This window comes from Rattus norvegicus, chromosome 18, assembly GCF_021556685.1.
Source record: "Rattus norvegicus strain SHRSP/BbbUtx chromosome 18, alternate assembly SHRSP_T2T, whole genome shotgun sequence".
NCBI lineage: Eukaryota > Metazoa > Chordata > Mammalia > Rodentia > Muridae > Rattus > Rattus norvegicus.
Window position 1 is genome coordinate 27,700,580 of NC_141551.1, and position 15,528 is coordinate 27,716,107.

Below are 15,528 nucleotides of genomic sequence, written 5' to 3' on the forward strand. Positions count from 1 at the left end.
ACAAGAGAGGATGCTCATGAGGTTGGGGAAGAAGAGGTCAGAGGGGCTGGGAGAGAGACAGTGGAGGACTCTGGAGGTCATGTGAAGATGGTGGCTGGTAGGACCAAGCCACAGAGAGGCAATGGATGAATTTGAACAAGAGAGTGTGAGGTCTGTCCATTGGGGCCGTGGGGTGAAACCAGTTATGAGACCACAGTCAGGGGAGAGAAGGTGGCTGGGCTAGTGCGATGGCAATGAGCTGACCAGAAGTGGCCAACTTGGGACACAGGTGGGATATCTCAGACTTTATCTGGAGATTGGTTGTAGAGGTGGCTTCCAGAGTTTGACCTGGGTGGATAAGTGCAGGAGGAGGGCTGGGGACTCCATTGGGCCGAGCTAAGGCAGGAACCTAGGCCAGCACTGATCTGGGTCTGATCTGGGGGGTCAAGTGCTATTACTCATTGCATTTAGCTTGGCTTTGATGGTGCCCCAGAGAACAGAGAATGGGGAAGGCCAAGTACTGAGTCAAAGAAAGCTGAGGGAGCAGGAGGAAGTCCTGGAAGGAAGACGTGGAACCCATGGACTGAGGACTGTGTCAAACACTACGGAGAATAAAGTAGTGTATACATTGGTATGGGCTTGGCATTGTCACAAGGCCCAGGCTCCGGATGGCCTCCAGTACCCTTGTGTGACTCGGGTGGGTCCGACATGCAGCCAGGCCTACTTCATCTACTTCTAGGCTACAACAAATGCTGCCTTTCCCTGGCATATGTGGCCTTGTGCCAGGCTCATACCATGGCGAGAGGAGAGGTGATCCCAGCTCCTTCCTGCAAGCTCGAATGTCCTCGTGCAACAACACGCTCTGCACACCTTTGCTCTACCTGTGCTCGGCAGTTGTGCCGGTGATGAAAGGGGTTGTGGGTTGTGTGAGGGCAGAAGGGGTGAGAGCTGGGGTACACTCTGTTAATGTGGATGCCATCTTGACAGGGGCTAGACTCACCTAGGAGACAAATCTCTGGTATGTGGGAAAGGGAGTTTCTAGATTGGGTTAACCAAGGCGGGAAGACACACCTTAAATGTGGATAACCCCATCTCATGAGCTGGGGTCCTGAAGTAAAGAGGGAAAAGGACAAAGAGAACAAAGTATCCCTTTCATCTTTCCCTTTTCTGACTGCAGCAGGGTAACCAGCAGCCTCAAGCTCCTGCCAGCATGCCTTCTCCCAAGGCTGTGAGCCTGGCTCATGACCCTTCCTTTCCGAAGTTGCTCATGTCAGGTACTTATTTGATCACTGCAAGGAGAAAGTAACTCAGAGTGTTCTTCAAGAGAGAGGAATGAAGACTGCTGGCAGGGACAGCTTTCAAGGAGCTCCCAAGACCTCTGGAGAGGGCTGGGGACAGGGGCTGGGGAGCTGGCAGGAACTGGGGGTGGGGTGGGTGAAAGGAGACTTGCCAGGCAGGGAGCGAGCCATGAAAGCAAGGTGAGTTTGTAAGGCTGGGGACTGTCTAAAGGAGAGGCTGGACAGGCCAACTGGTGTCTTTATCTGCACAGGGCTGGAGAGGGCTGGGCTACAGGAAGGTGCTCACAGTAGCACTTACAGAACACCCTGGGATTGCCTGGAGGATCCCCTGGAACACAGCCTTCCCTACCCAGGTCTCATTCTTCCTCTTAAAAGGGAGGAGTGGTTGTAGCAGGGCCTCACCTGTCTCCTGAGACCTCCTTCCCCCAGGTAAGGTGGGTAGAGTGGAAGAGGGAGCCCAAACTTCTGGCTCTCATTTTGTGCTGGAGGATGGGGAAGCTTGGTGCACTGGGCGGTGGTAGGGCACTGTCCTGTCACCTTTCAAAGGGCAGGGGTAGCAGAGTCAGGGTGCCCCTCCCTCCGAGCCATTCTTCCCTGCTCTGTGTATAGGAGCTTCGGATACTTGTGAGCAAGGCAAACCCAATCTTACAGGTCTCAGACCATGGGAGACCAAAGGTAAAGAGCCACTTCTATGAAGGCCTCGTGCATGCTTGGGTGCTAGACAAGCACCCTAACCACTGAGCTACACCTCCAGTCCCACCAAGCCATCCTTACTAGTGAATTAGCCATGGTCCATTAAGAATGCACAAACACACAATTCTTCAGCTCTTTTTGTCCTCACCCAGCCCCACAAATCAAGGTCTGTTATCACCTGCATGGGGCAGATAAAGCCAGAGCCTAGAAAGGTGGTCCAGCTGAGACCCGGAAGGGTAAGCAATAGGAATGGCTGGAGCCTAATGGCTGAGCCCCAGCCATGGGCACCTTCCTCATCTACAGGTCAGTCATGGAGTCAGCTCCTCTCTGCTCCTCAAGAAGGTCTGAAATTCCTGCACGCAGAGGACAGTGTCTGAGGGCAGGTGCTTGGTGAAAGACTGTCCCAACTGCCCAACTGTCTCCTGGAACCTGTGGCAAGTGAGGTCTACTCTTGAAGCATCAGTGTTTTTTATCTGTAAATTGAACTGTAAATTGTAAGGTCATTTTTCCTCAAATAAGACACAAAGAAAGCATTGGAGGTGACTGTGGCAGTCTGTAGTAGAAGTGTCATGGTGGTTGATGAGGGGAGACCAATCAGATCTTCAGAGGACACCTAAGTGAGTCAGGCATCTCTCAAATCCTCTCTTTGTCCTGTAAGAACCCAAGTGTGTGTGTGTGTGTGTGTGTGTGTGTGTGTGTGTGTGTGTGTGTGTGTGTAGGAGTAGGAGTAGGAAGGGAAAGAGAAGGAGAGAAAGGAAGGGGGAGGGTTGTGGGAGGGGGAGGGGAAGGGAGAGAGGGAGGAAGAAAGAGAAAGAGAGGGAGGGGGAGGGCGAAAGGGAAAGGGGGAGGGAGGGAGGGAGGAAGGAAGAGAGGAAGAGAGGAAGAGAGGGAGATAGATAGATAGATAGAGAGAGAGAGAGAGAGAGAGGCACAGAGAGAGACAGAGACATCAAGGGTGACTTCATGGTAGAAGTGGCATTTAAAAACATGGGTTTGAGAGTTGACACCCCCACCCCCACACCACTACCACCACTGCAGGCATAGGGTAGAACACTTGCAGAGATGAGAAGATTTTTAGTTTGGTGAACAGAACCTAGAAGCAGAAGCAGACGGAGGGAGGTCCAATTTCGTGGTAGCTCTCTTCTGCTTTCCCCAGCACTGGGCCTTCTAACCCTTCCCTCCTTCCTTCATCCCCGGGGTCCTCAGACTCCAGGGTCTGGAGCCCTGTAGTGTCCGTCCCTCTGAGAAGTAGTATCTCTAGATTTATAGCCAAGAAGTCCTTAGCGTGTAGTCCAGGTAGAGTTCATCAAACTTCCTTCAGGAAGCTGAAGTGGAAGGAGGCCAGGGGTGGGGGTGGGAAGCAGGGGGCAACGTGAGGGGGACAGGGGGGTTGAGCGGGGAGCAGGGCAGCCTGTAAGGTCATGATCAGCTAGAGGTGGGGGCAAAGGCAGGTTCTTGGAGAAATGGTATTCCAGAGTGCAGTCGGTCCGCACCATTACCTGCCGAGGGTGGCGGATCCTCACCTCCATCCGCAGCAGGGCCGCTCTTTCCTCGCCTCTCTTTTCCCCCTTCCAGCTCTGTCCTCGACTCCCCTTGTCACTCCAAGCCTTTCTGTACCCCTGGCTGCCTAACTCCCACTGTGACTCTCTGAACTTTGCCCTCTAAACTCCAGGGTGAGATCTCTAGGAAGAGAATGGGGGTTCTGGGGTGGGGGCAAGGCCCGTCCCTCCTTCACCTGGAGAATGGCCTGGTCTGTCAGGGACTGGGAGAGTTGGGAGAGTGAGCTCTCCCGAGGGACAGTGGTTAGGTCTGCCAGGGGTTCGAGGACAGAGGCAGGGCCGGGCTTGGAGGGGGGCGGAACCTCGTGGAACTCCCCTCCCCCACTTTCTTAAAGGGTCCAGCTCATGCTGGAGCCGGTGGCCGTGTTCTGGTGGGTGGGTGCCCCGCACAAGGTCGGGCGCTTGTGGCCAGGCGCCGCGGGTGGGCCCTCCTGGTGGTCACGGTCCCCTCGGGGCTGCGCGCGCGCCCGCAGTCTCTCCCCCGCCCCCTCCCGCCCTTCTCGTCCTTCCCGCTCCTCCCTCCCTCCTTCGCTGCTCTGTTCCCTCCTCCTGCAGTCCGTCCCCTCCTTCTCTGCCCAGCCTCTCCACAGCCGAGGTTCCAACACCTGAGGGGACAGAAGCGAACGCGGGGAGCTCCAACAGGCGGCGGCACCGGACCGCGGGTCCAGGGGTGGCCTCCGCATGGCCCCACCGTGAGAGGGGACCCAGCGGCTGGGACACGAGCGGTGAGTAGGGCCTCTGGCCAACTGTGTCCCCCAAGGCCTGCATGCTTACGGACCCCGCCCCTCTTCTCAGGAGGCCAGCTAGACACTGGGAGGGGGTTCAGGGTTGGGAGAAGAACACAGGCTGGGTGGCGGGAGCCGCCCTCCGCCCTTTTTGCCCGCTAGGGTCTGCTAACAAAGCTACATTTCGAGATCAATTCCGTGATGGCTGGAGCATCCAAAGGATGCGGTTGTCATGGAGATGGGGCAGAGAGAGGAAGCCCAAGATGGTCAGGACTGGGCCAGGGAGTGGGGGCGCCGCCAAGAGCCCCAGACCGGCCAGTAGGGAGGACAGGGCTGCCGGTCCAATTGTCTCCTGGGCTCTGCCTCCCGGTCCCCTCCCCCTTCTGTATAATCAGTGTCAGTGTGTGTGGGGTACTAGTGTCAGTTTGGTGGTCTGCGGTTGGGGTGTTGTGTGCTGGGGCCTGCCAGAGCTCCCTCCACAACGGAACATCTTTGAGGATTTATTTCTCTTTCCAGTTTCCCAACTTTGACAGGCAGGCCTGCCTGGGCCCCAGGCCTCTCTGTCTCTGCAAGAGCAGGGGTTTGTATGGGGGCGTGGCAGGCAGTAGGCAAGGCCAGGCCTCACAGAAGCAGCCTTGATTGGAGGGGGTCCATGGGCCCGGGTGCTGGGGCTGGGTGGGGCAGGGAATCCAGATGTGGGGACCACCCTATGCAGCTGGCTCTCTCCTAGGCTCTTGTCACTGGAGGATCTGGGACTCTCTGAAATAAGATCCAGGGCATTGTTTCTACACAAGACCTTGGGCCCACTGCCCAATGCACACCCCTTTGTCTTAGGCTCATCTTGCCGGGCCCAGACAGAGATCTCGGGGCAGATACAACTGTTATGGTGCAAGAGGGCACAAGACTCCTGGCAGCTCAGGACAAGTCTGGTTGAGGTGACTGGGACCAAGCAGCCTGCTCTGGTTTGGCTGGTGCAGGAGAGTGGGCCTGGGGTAACAGGATTTTCCTAGGTCTCCTCTAGAGTCAGAAGATAAGAGATGCGTTATGAATTAGCATAGTGGCAAGGAACATGGGGACTACCTCCAAGCCCTCCCCTACTCCCAGACCGATTCCTTCTTCCCAAGGAAGCTAGAAGTTCTGTGGCCTGGGAGCTATGAATCAAGACAATGGGCCAGCCATTCTTCTTGTCTACTCGGGGATCTGGAGGAAAGAATTGTCCCCTCAAAGCCCTTTCTCCTGCTGCATGGTGCCAGGCGGTGGGTTTGGAGTGGAGTCCTGGTGGAAACAGGAGGCCTGTACGCATGCCCAGAGCCTCAGGGGTTCCCACACATTGGGGTGAGAAGACTGAGGGGTGACTGTTCCTGGAAGACCTCTTTCACTGGTGTCTCCTGCAGGACTGAGGTCTCAGTGCTCAGGTGATTTGTCCCTGGAACTCTGAGGTGCCCTGTGCCAGACTACGAGGTCTCTTTTTTTTGTTCAGGTTTGACCTGTCTGCTCATTACCAGGGAGGGGACACATATCCTAGGCAGATCTAGGGTCATGTCTCAGGGGAGAGAGAAAAAGCTAGCTAGGATGATTTTCTACTCTCCCCAAGACTGAGAGACGGGGCCTGGGGTTGCCACGATGCCTCGTTTCCAATGCTGGAGCACAGCCGCTGTGTGGGTTATCCCAGCACCCATGAGCCTTTGGAGGGAAACACCACTGTTGCTCCCATTCTGATGGACAGGCCCCTGGGCCCAGGGGAAAGTTATCTGCTCCAAGTATCTTGTGGAGGTAGGTAGGACATACATCTAGGCAGACCCGTGTTTCCAGCTGTATGCATCCAGTCACCTCCTTTTCTTTCCTGGAACTCTAGCTCAGGACAGAGGTGGGCCCCTGCACAGGAGTGGCCTTGGAGGATACTGAAGTATTACACTGGGATCTCCTGGGGAGGTGAGGTAAAGGCATTTTCCTTCTGGACAGCCTGCAGAGACCGAAGCTGCCTGTCTTAGCAGACAATGCTCTAGACCTCCTCTGCCAGATGGTCTTTTCCAGGAAAATCTGTTTTGAGAAGCATCTTGTGTCTGGGGTTCCATATTTAGCCTGGCTCCTTATACGGGAGGATATACTCAGACTGTCACCCCTCAAGGGATGTTTGGGGGTGGAGAGGGTCTAGGGCTACACTTGGCTCCTTGCCATAGCATAGCCAAGATTGGGCGGTTCTGCCCCGGCTGTGATATGTCCTGTGGTCTCTCTGTGGTCTGGCTATGTCCAGAAAGTCTTGTCCCTCATTGAGCTTGGCTCACAGTGGAGTCAGGTCCATTGTGGGTGGCAAGTCCTTCTGAGTTGTGCCTGCATTTTTGGGTGATTGGTATCCAGGCCACAGCAAGGCCATGGTCCAGCTTGCTTTAAGACTGCGGGCTGCTGCAAGCATCCTTTTCCTTGTCTCCTGCTCAGGAACCAGATCGCCGGGATGCTCTTTGGGGCTTTTCCTGTTTCCCTTTCCTCCTCCTGCCTGCTCCACCTGGTCCCACCCTCACCTGTTCACCTAGAGACCCAGATTTGCCAGGGCTAACATCTAGCCACACTTGTTTCTCCCCTTCTCTCCCTCTTTTGAAAGCTGCAGGCTTTATAACACATCACCTCAAACTATATCAACACAAATTCCTCCAGTCCAGGATATTTCCCCCTGAGACTATTATCACACCTGAGGAATTTAGCAATGATTCAGTTCACCCTCATATTTAGCCTGCATCTAAGTTTTTCTAGTGGTTCTAGTAACAACTTTCGTGCAAGTATCTGTTATGGATGTTTGGTTTGGTTTGTTGTTTGAGATGAAGTCTCTCTCTATAGCCCTGGCTGTTCTGGATCTTGCTATGTACAGCAGGGTGGCTTTGAACTCACAGAGATTGGTCTGCCTCTGCCTCCTGAGTGTGGTGGTGTGTACCACCACACCTGACTACAAATCTTTTTTTGATCAAGGAACATACACTGTATTTAGTTATTATATAGTACATTTAGTAATGTTTCAGTTCTGGATTAATCTCATTTTTCCCCTTTCCATTTTAAGACAGGGACTTATGCAGCCTGGGTTGACCTCAAACTCATTGTGTATCACTGAGGATGACCTTGAACTCCTGATCCTTGTGATTCCACATTCCCTCTCCCTCCCTCCCTCCCTTCCTCCCTCCCTCCCTCCCTCCCTCTCCCTCCCTCCCTCCAGGGCTTCTCTGTGTAACAGCACTGGCTGTTCAGGAACTTAATTTGTAGACCAGGCCACAGGCCAGATCCTTTGAACTTAGAGATCTACTTGCCCCTGCCTCCTGAGTGCCTGACCTTTGATTCCACATTCTAAGTGTTGGGATCGTGTTCCATCACTATCAGTTAATAACCCGACATTTAAAAAAAATTCTTTTTCTTATACTGTTTTATGACCTTATCAATTTCAGAGTTGTGCAGGATCTCTCATGCTCCGGATCTGTCTTCTTGCTTGCTCCTGATCAGACTCAGGTTAAACATTTTTGGACAGATCCCATAGGTGGTGTTCTGTCCAGTGTCACCTCGGAGGAGGGAGCACCCTAAATAGATAGTGTAATGTGAGGCCACTTGGCTGAGGGTCCATTGGCTTCAGCTCTTCACTTGCTCTTGCTAAATCCAGAACTTCATTCCGTTGAGCATCTCTGCAGCATCGAGGACTATTAAACAAGATCAAGCCTGGATCAGGCTAGAAGCTGGAGAGGGAACAACCAGCAGAGACGATTGCTCTCAGAGTTTACCGCCTCTGGGTGGAGAGGCAGATGCTGCTGTTGTGGGTGCGGGAAGGGAGGCCTGAGAAAGGAGGGAGGGGTGCGATGGGTGTGGCAAGAAAATGGAGCAAGAAGGAGAGAGAGACACCCAGAACACAGCCTGTGGAGAATGAGTGAGGGCTGAAGCTGGCTCCTTCCCCAGGGTATCCTGAATGGTTTTTCAGAGGTGAGCGATGCTGTCATTTTGTGCACGAGAAGATTGTCTGAGGAGGAACAGGATTGGATGGGCAGCGTGGTGGATGGATGCTGCTTTAGGAGGCTGTGATGTGCTCCAGCATGAGACACCTGGATAGTCTGTGGTGCTCCTGGTGCGGTGCTCCTGGTGCGGAGCTCCTGGTGTGGTGCTTCCCAAGGGCTGTGCGGTTGGTTGGCCTCCTGCTGCAGGGGACTGGGGAAAGGGGTGTACTAAGAGCCCAGACCCAGATGGACAGCCTCAGTGTCTGGCTAGAAGCAGAAGATGAACAGGGAGCTGTTGCCTGTGGATTGGGAACAGTGTTGGTGGAGAGAGGGCACCACTTCTCAAGTGCTGGCCCTTTCTGAAGCTTCTGTTGTGGTGAGGGCAACCTGCAGAAGGAGTGTGTGGGGAGCTTCCAGCCTGGGGTACTTGAACAGCTGGGGGCCCAGCTTGTAGGCAGTTGCCCCTGCAAGAGTCAAGAGACCTCTCTCTCCCAGAATCCAATTCTTCCTCTCATTCCAATTTATCAGACTCCATTAAAGTGCTTCCTGGTGAAACCAAGTGCTTGGTTTCCTCTAGTCTGAGGGAAACCACAATCTGACCAGCTTACAGTAATCCCAAACCACAAATTCAGATGAGCCTGCATCTGAACGGGTCTGTCCTGCACACACACCACGGCCCAGAATCCACTGCTTTTCCTTTGCTTGGCACTTCTTTGGCCCTTGCTCCCGTCTTAGTTTTGGTTTCTATTGCTGTGATGAAACACCATGATCCAAAAGCAAGTTGGGGAGGAAAGGGTTTATTTGGCTTACACTTCCATATTGCTATTCGTCATCGAAGGAAATCAGGACAGGAACTCATGCAGGGCTGGAGCCCAGAGGCTGATGTAGATACCATGGAGGAGTGTTGCTTACTGGCTTGCTCCTTACGGCTTACTCAACCTGCTTTCTTATAGAATCCAGGACCACAAGCCTGGGGATGGCCCCACTCATAATGCACTGGGCTCTCCTCCATTAATCACTAATTAAGAAAATGCATTACAGCCGGGTCTTAAATGGGCATTTTTTCACTTGAGGCTCCCCCATCTCTGAAGACTCCAGCTTGTGTCAAGTTGACACATACAAACTATTCAACTCATTTAGGTTCTGTTTGCCCACATCCTTTTCAGCTGAGAACAGACGTCTCAGCTTCCTCAGGTGCATGGACCAAGCCTTCTGTTCTTTACCTCTGCCCTGCCTTCCTCCTGCCATGGTGGGCCGGGCCCAGGTGTCCCTGTCCTGCCTAAGGAACCTCAGCTTGTGCGTCAGACCTTATGGCTTGTCGCCTGCTTGAAGACACTGTTCAGCAGGTCTCCTCTCTGTACCATTGTTCCTCTGTCTGTCAGGTTACTTTGTCAGGGAATGCCTTGCTGTTGCCTGTCTTGAAAAGGTTCTTTTGTTGTCTCCAGTCAGAGCTACCGGGTCACTCCTCTTTCTAGCAAAGGCTATCCAGGCTCCACACCCTCTCCTCATACTCACGACTTTAGTCAGTCATGAGCTCCCCTCTATGCTCCCTGACTGCCTTTCTCAAGGTCACCAGTGACCTCCATATCGGTACAGCAGAGACAGCTTCTCATCATTGCTTGCAACACCCCACACTCTATTTCCTTCCTCGGGGTTCTTGCTTGACTTCTAGGTCATGCATTCTCCTGTTTGCTTTCTATTTTGCGTGCTGCTCTTTGACTTTGGATGCCGGCTCCCTGCTTCTTCCTTCAGATGTGAGCCCTCCAGGACTCAGTCCCTGCACAGCTGCCCGGCCAGGGTTTTACACTGATTTCACCTGGTGCTTCACGTGCCACCTGTGCCTTGCTGACTTCACATCCATTGTGTTCTTTCTCATGGCCCAGCCTCACCTTCCCTTGTAGGCTTCAGGTTCTTGCTCTACACTGGAGTTTTCATATCTACTGGGTGCCTCTACTTCTCCAACATGAAGCAGCCATCTTCCTCCCCTTCAGGGGTGGCGTTGCCATCCTGCTGGATGCTCAGGGTTTTGACTCCCTTTCTTTCCTCCCGTGGAGGCACAAGGCTTTACCACGTCAAGGTGTCCTCTCTGTGGGTCCGGGAGGAGAGAAGAGGAGGTATAAGTCCTCACTTAGCCCTGGATAACTTCTTTCTGCAGCATTGTGCTATTTTCTTTCTGGAGGTCACCATCTTTATCTGATCCAAGCTGAACCAGAGCCAGGACAGGTTGGGGAAGTGGAAGGAGGGTGGAGGGCTGCTAGAGGAGGCTTAAGAGGCATTAGGTAGTCAGGGTCTTGGGAAGGTGGGGAAAGCCACATGGAAGGAGATTGGAAGGAGAGCGGGTCCCTTGGTGCCACTGGGGAAAATGAGCCCCTGGAATGAGTAGAAAGGTTCACATTCTTGGCTATCGAAGGAGATCAAGGGAGACGGCCAGACACTGTGCTCCCCAAATGAGCAGGTTTCCTCTATGTACCTTGTAGCACAGAGCTGGCTGGCAGGACCTGCACCCAGTCAGGCCCCTGTAGCTTCCAGGGTCTGACACAGCACACAGACTATGGGTCAGATGTGGGATCTAGAAGCAGGGTGAGTCCCAGGTGACCTTCTGAAGTTGGAGGGAGGTGGAGCAGTGGTCAGGTGTTCATGGACTAACAGGACCTGGACAGCCTGGTTCTTTGTGATTCTAGATAGTGAAGGTCTTACCCTGTAGGGAGGTCAGCTGGGGGTCAAGTTGCTCGTTCCACATGATTTGGGATGTGAAGGCAGACACTGTGGATTTTATTAATATTAAGGTTTCTCCAAAGAAGCATGCTCATCTATGCAAATGTTAAGCAAACGAGGGTGCCAATTATCTTGGGGCAGTGGGAGGGAAGAAAGCTGGGAGGTTCCAAGGAATGACCTTTGTGGAGTGGCCCTGAAAGCCCCAGCGGGCACATGCAAATGGACGTGAGTGGGCACTGATCCCTGGGGTTATGAAGAAGCCTCCTGGACTTCCACAGCCCAGGGGAGGCTGGCCTCCTAGCAGACACACCAGGCAGGGCTACCTGAAAGGGACAGGCACCCAGCACTCAGATTTTTGGCCCTTACTTAACACCGTGTGTGGCTCACGTACCTTGAGAGGGAGATAGTTATGGGGCTGGCCTGGGTGGGAGTGCTGGTGTGGCTAAAACCTGAATGTTTGCCTAAGGGTAGGGGTTCCTTCTCTGTTCACCATACCAGGTCCCACCGGAGTTGGGCTCTGACTCCTCCTTTACACTGGGCCTCTAAAGCCCCGGCCGCAGAACCTGCTCTGACAGTTGCCAAGGACAACGGTCTCCAAGGCTGAATGGACTGTATGCTATGTGCTGCTTCTGAGCACCTCTCTCAGGGCACAGGGGCCAGCTAGTTCCCTAGCAGAGCTGGTAAGGTTCCGGAAGGAGGTAAATGAGGCGCTTTCCTGGATGCAGCTCACACCTCATTCCTTTAGTCGCCCTGTGAAATAGTCTCCATTTTGTGGATGGTGTTGAGGCTTAGGAAAGTGAATGACCGGGGTTGGGGATTTAGCTCAGTGGTAGAGCGCTTGCTTAGCAAGCGCGAGGCCCTGGGTTCGGTCCCCAGCTCTGGAAAAAAAAAAAAAAAAAAAAAAAGGAAAGTGAATGACCTTCCTGAGGTCACACAGCTGGTGGGGAGCACAGATGTTTCTGAGGCTCCTGGTGGACATGTTCTCTGTATTGCTCTGGGGGAGTGGGAGATTGATACGCTTGACCGACCTGGGTTCTGTCCTTCAGGCCTTGTGGAGAATGAGATGTGTGGTCTAGGGACACCACCTAGAAGTCCCCTCACAGTTGCCTTCTGCCCATGCTGTAGGGGCATCATAGACTCCTGTGGAGCTCTGGAGGTGCTCAGACCTGGGCCAGGGAGGGGGGATGGTATAGCTGGCCAGGGTCCATTTCCAGCATTTGCTACATGCCAGTCAGCTCTCGACACTAGTTGACACATTTGCTGTGTGTTGGTGTGTGTTGGGGTGTGTGTGTGTGTGTGTGTGTGTGTGTGTGTGTGTGTGTGTATGTGTGATGTGAAGTGAACCCAGTCATGTTCTAACAATAATATGATCTAGAGAGCTCATTAGTTCAAGAGGGTTTGTGGGGAGAAGGGCAGTGGGGCCAATGGGAGGCAGGGTGGGTCCCGGGGCAGATAGCAGCTTTACAAGCTAGAACATTCCCTCTGTCTTTGCTAGGGAACCCTGGTGGAGCTCTCTGGGCAGGTGTCTGAAGTGGAAGGCTCTTGGGGACAGGTTGGGGCCCAAGGTGGCCTAGACCCAGCATTTCCAGGGCTCCACAGCAATTGATGGTGCCCTAACAACATGGGTAGTAGATGACTTTCAGGGGAACCTGTGGGTGGTCTGGGTGTGGGCTTTCATGGTCTGTGAGCTTCCCAAACAGCCTCTGAATGTTTTGCATTTGTGAGAGTCCATCTGGGGCGGGCTTGCAACCTCTATCAGGTGCTGGACAAGACCCTCGGCTTGGGAATGCTCTGAATCTGATGCATGTGGGAGGTAAGTCTCCCCAGACACTGGAGGCAAGCACAGAGTGTGACAGCTTCCAGCTCTGACCCCAGGAACAGCTATGGTCACAGCACCTCTACACCAACATTCTCAGGCCTTTCTGCATTCCTGCCCTGGGTTCAACACCCCAGAGGCTTAGATTCTGCCTGCCCCGGGGCAGTTCTTGGTCCCCTTCCTGATTCTGCCTAATGCACTATTTCCATCAATTGGCCTATACACCTTCCACCAAGCCCTCTGCTGTGTGTAGCTGTGATTGGTGAAGATGCCTGTCTTCTCCATTATCAACCCAGCTGGAAGGTCTGCACTGTGCCTCTTCTGTCCACAGACTCTCCATAGGTGGAAGGATTTCTACTGTGGGTGTCTAGTAATGTAGGTCTGTCTGTCCTTAACTTTACCCTTAAGTTAGAAGGCTTCTTACTCCACTTTGACACTAGAGGAACTGCTTCCTTCTCTCTACAAGGTTGTGTGGTCCTGAGTATGTATGCACATGCATATGAACCCACACATGTCTTCGATGCACTGTAAACACACAGGTGTTTCACGGAGCAAGCCAGCCTGGAGCCTGCCTGCAGGAAACACTTCTGACCCTCGTCTGGTGTTTTCCACAGCTCCTGTCTTGTACCCCAACATGGAAAGGTTTATAGATTTGTCCATCCCTGAAGTAGCTTTGCTGCAAGCCTATTCCTCAATACTACCTAGCCTCTGCCAAAAATGGGGACAGTAATAACCCAGATTACTCAGCCAACGAATATTTATAAAGCATCCTTCTATGCTGGGCATAGCACAGGCTCTGGACAGTTGTGTCCATGATTGATCCCTTCCCTCACTGGACTCACATCCTACTGTCAGGGAAGGTGGTCAGGAAATAAACAGGGGAAGTTTCAGAAATGACTGCCAGTGAAGTGCTTGGTGATGGAGGCTGAGCACCCCACTTGGATCCCCAGCATTGATATAGAAAGCTGGGTGCAGTGATGTAAACCCAGTACTGGGGAGGCAAGGACAGGAGGACTCCTGGGGCTCACGGTCAGCCAGTCTAGCCAACTTGGTGAGCTTCAGGTTCCATGAGAGACCCCGTCTCAAAAATAAGATGGGGAGTAAATGAGAAGGCACCCCATGTTGACCTTTGACCTCCATCCATACATGCATGCAATGTACATGAATGGCACATATGTGCACATGTACAAGGAATACTCACATGTACACCCCAAACATCAATTAATTAAAAAAGAGGAGTTTCTGTTTTCCTTGACACCTAAAAGCTCAGAGGGGTGTGACCAGAGGCCCAGCCTCTATTGGGGACGGGGAGGCAGCTTTGGGGTTCAGCCTTGAATGGAAGGAAAGGCAGTCATAGGATGACCCAGGGAAGCAACATTCTAGGCCAAGGGTACAGCTGGTGCAAAGGCCCTGAGGTGGGAATGAGCCTGAGGAACAGAAAGAGGCCAGTGTGGCTGAGGAAACCACAGAAAGGCTCAGGCGGGTCCTCTTCAGGCCATTCTGGGGAGACTGGATTCTCATTTACGGGAAATGGGACTTGCCAGAGGATTATGAAGAAGGGAGACACACTGCGTGGTTTGCTTTTGCAGTGCCTTCCAGCTGCCATGGAGGAAGTGGGGAAGGGAGCAGGGTTATCTGAGGAGCAGTTGACACCCAGAAAGTATGTGGCTCACCAGTTACTCCTGGCCTAGGGATTTCTAATACTATTGTGGTGTCCCTCTCAGCTGGTACTGAATGGAGGCCGTTGAGAGCCCAAGGGCATCCCAAGGGCTCTGGGTAGTGAGAGGGGCTTGGATCAGGCTGAGGCCAGCCACAGGGATCGTGAATGCTGCCAGCCTGTCATTTGTCTCCTCAAGACAGATGCTCATTGGCCCAGCTCCTTTTTGCTCTGGCCAGCGGGGTTGGAGGCAGCAAGAGCCACTGCTTTGGGCTGACCCCCTTGGTTGAGGTTTTGGGGTCTTGATCTCATGGGAGACTTCAGCCTGCACCTTTAGTCTTTGCAGTTGCAGATGGAGACTCCCCTGACCCATGCAGTGGGATTTCAGCTATGTGCCTTGGTTTCCCTTGGGCTGGAGACTTGAGGTCAGCTGATGCTTGCCCTGGGGAGTTTGCTGTTCTGCAGATAGCCATCCCCTCAGCATCCATGACCTTAGCATTACTCACCTGCTCTGGGGGAGGGAAGCAAGGGAGTACTTTATTCCAAGGATGGCTTCACACAGGCCAGGGAAGTGAGCATGAGTCCCTGGTCACCTCATGTGGAGGGCCATATGGGTCAGGACCTGGAACACTGTTTCACACCTTTTGCCTTGAAACATCCCCTTTGTGCATTCCTCCCAAGGCTCAACTACTTTGGATTGTATTGGCCCTCAGCCCAGGCCAGGACTCTGGGCCCCTTGCCTAGAGTAGAGCTCAATGCTGCCCCTTGTCTGTTTAGCCCCGGGAACTGAGGACACTGGCCAGTGCCCGGTACTGGCAGAAACTCAGTCCTGCTTGAAACTTAAGGGGGACATGGCAGAGCAGGCAGGTCTTGGATAGCTTGAACCAGTTTCTAGGAGTTACAGAACACCAGAAGGGTCACCCAAAAAACCCTTGATTTGTCAAAAATCCTAACTTTGGTCTTCAGATAGAGCCACTTATACTTAAGTAGCTTCAGGGAGATCAGTCAAAGTCACCCCACTGTGCTCCATCTGTGAGCTTGAGATATCCTGGCAGGATAGGGGGCTCAAGCCCTATGGTCCTGAGTCAATGTCCTGGTAGCCCGTAGTAGTGAGATAGCTGGAG

General features: G+C 53.3%; 1 protein-coding gene across 4 annotated transcripts in view; it reads left to right on the top strand.

Annotated features, from left to right (window-relative positions):
• The first annotated feature begins 4,082 nt into the window (after positions 1 to 4,082).
• Psd2 (pleckstrin and Sec7 domain containing 2) overlaps positions 4,083 to 15,528 on the top strand; it is a 51,119-nt gene continuing 39,673 nt past the window's right edge. For 2 of the 4 annotated variants that reach the window (XR_015642331.1, XM_087592879.1), the window contains exon 1: positions 4,083 to 4,254. The gene's annotated coding sequence lies outside the window, so the exon portion shown is untranslated. 4 annotated transcript variants of the gene reach the window in all.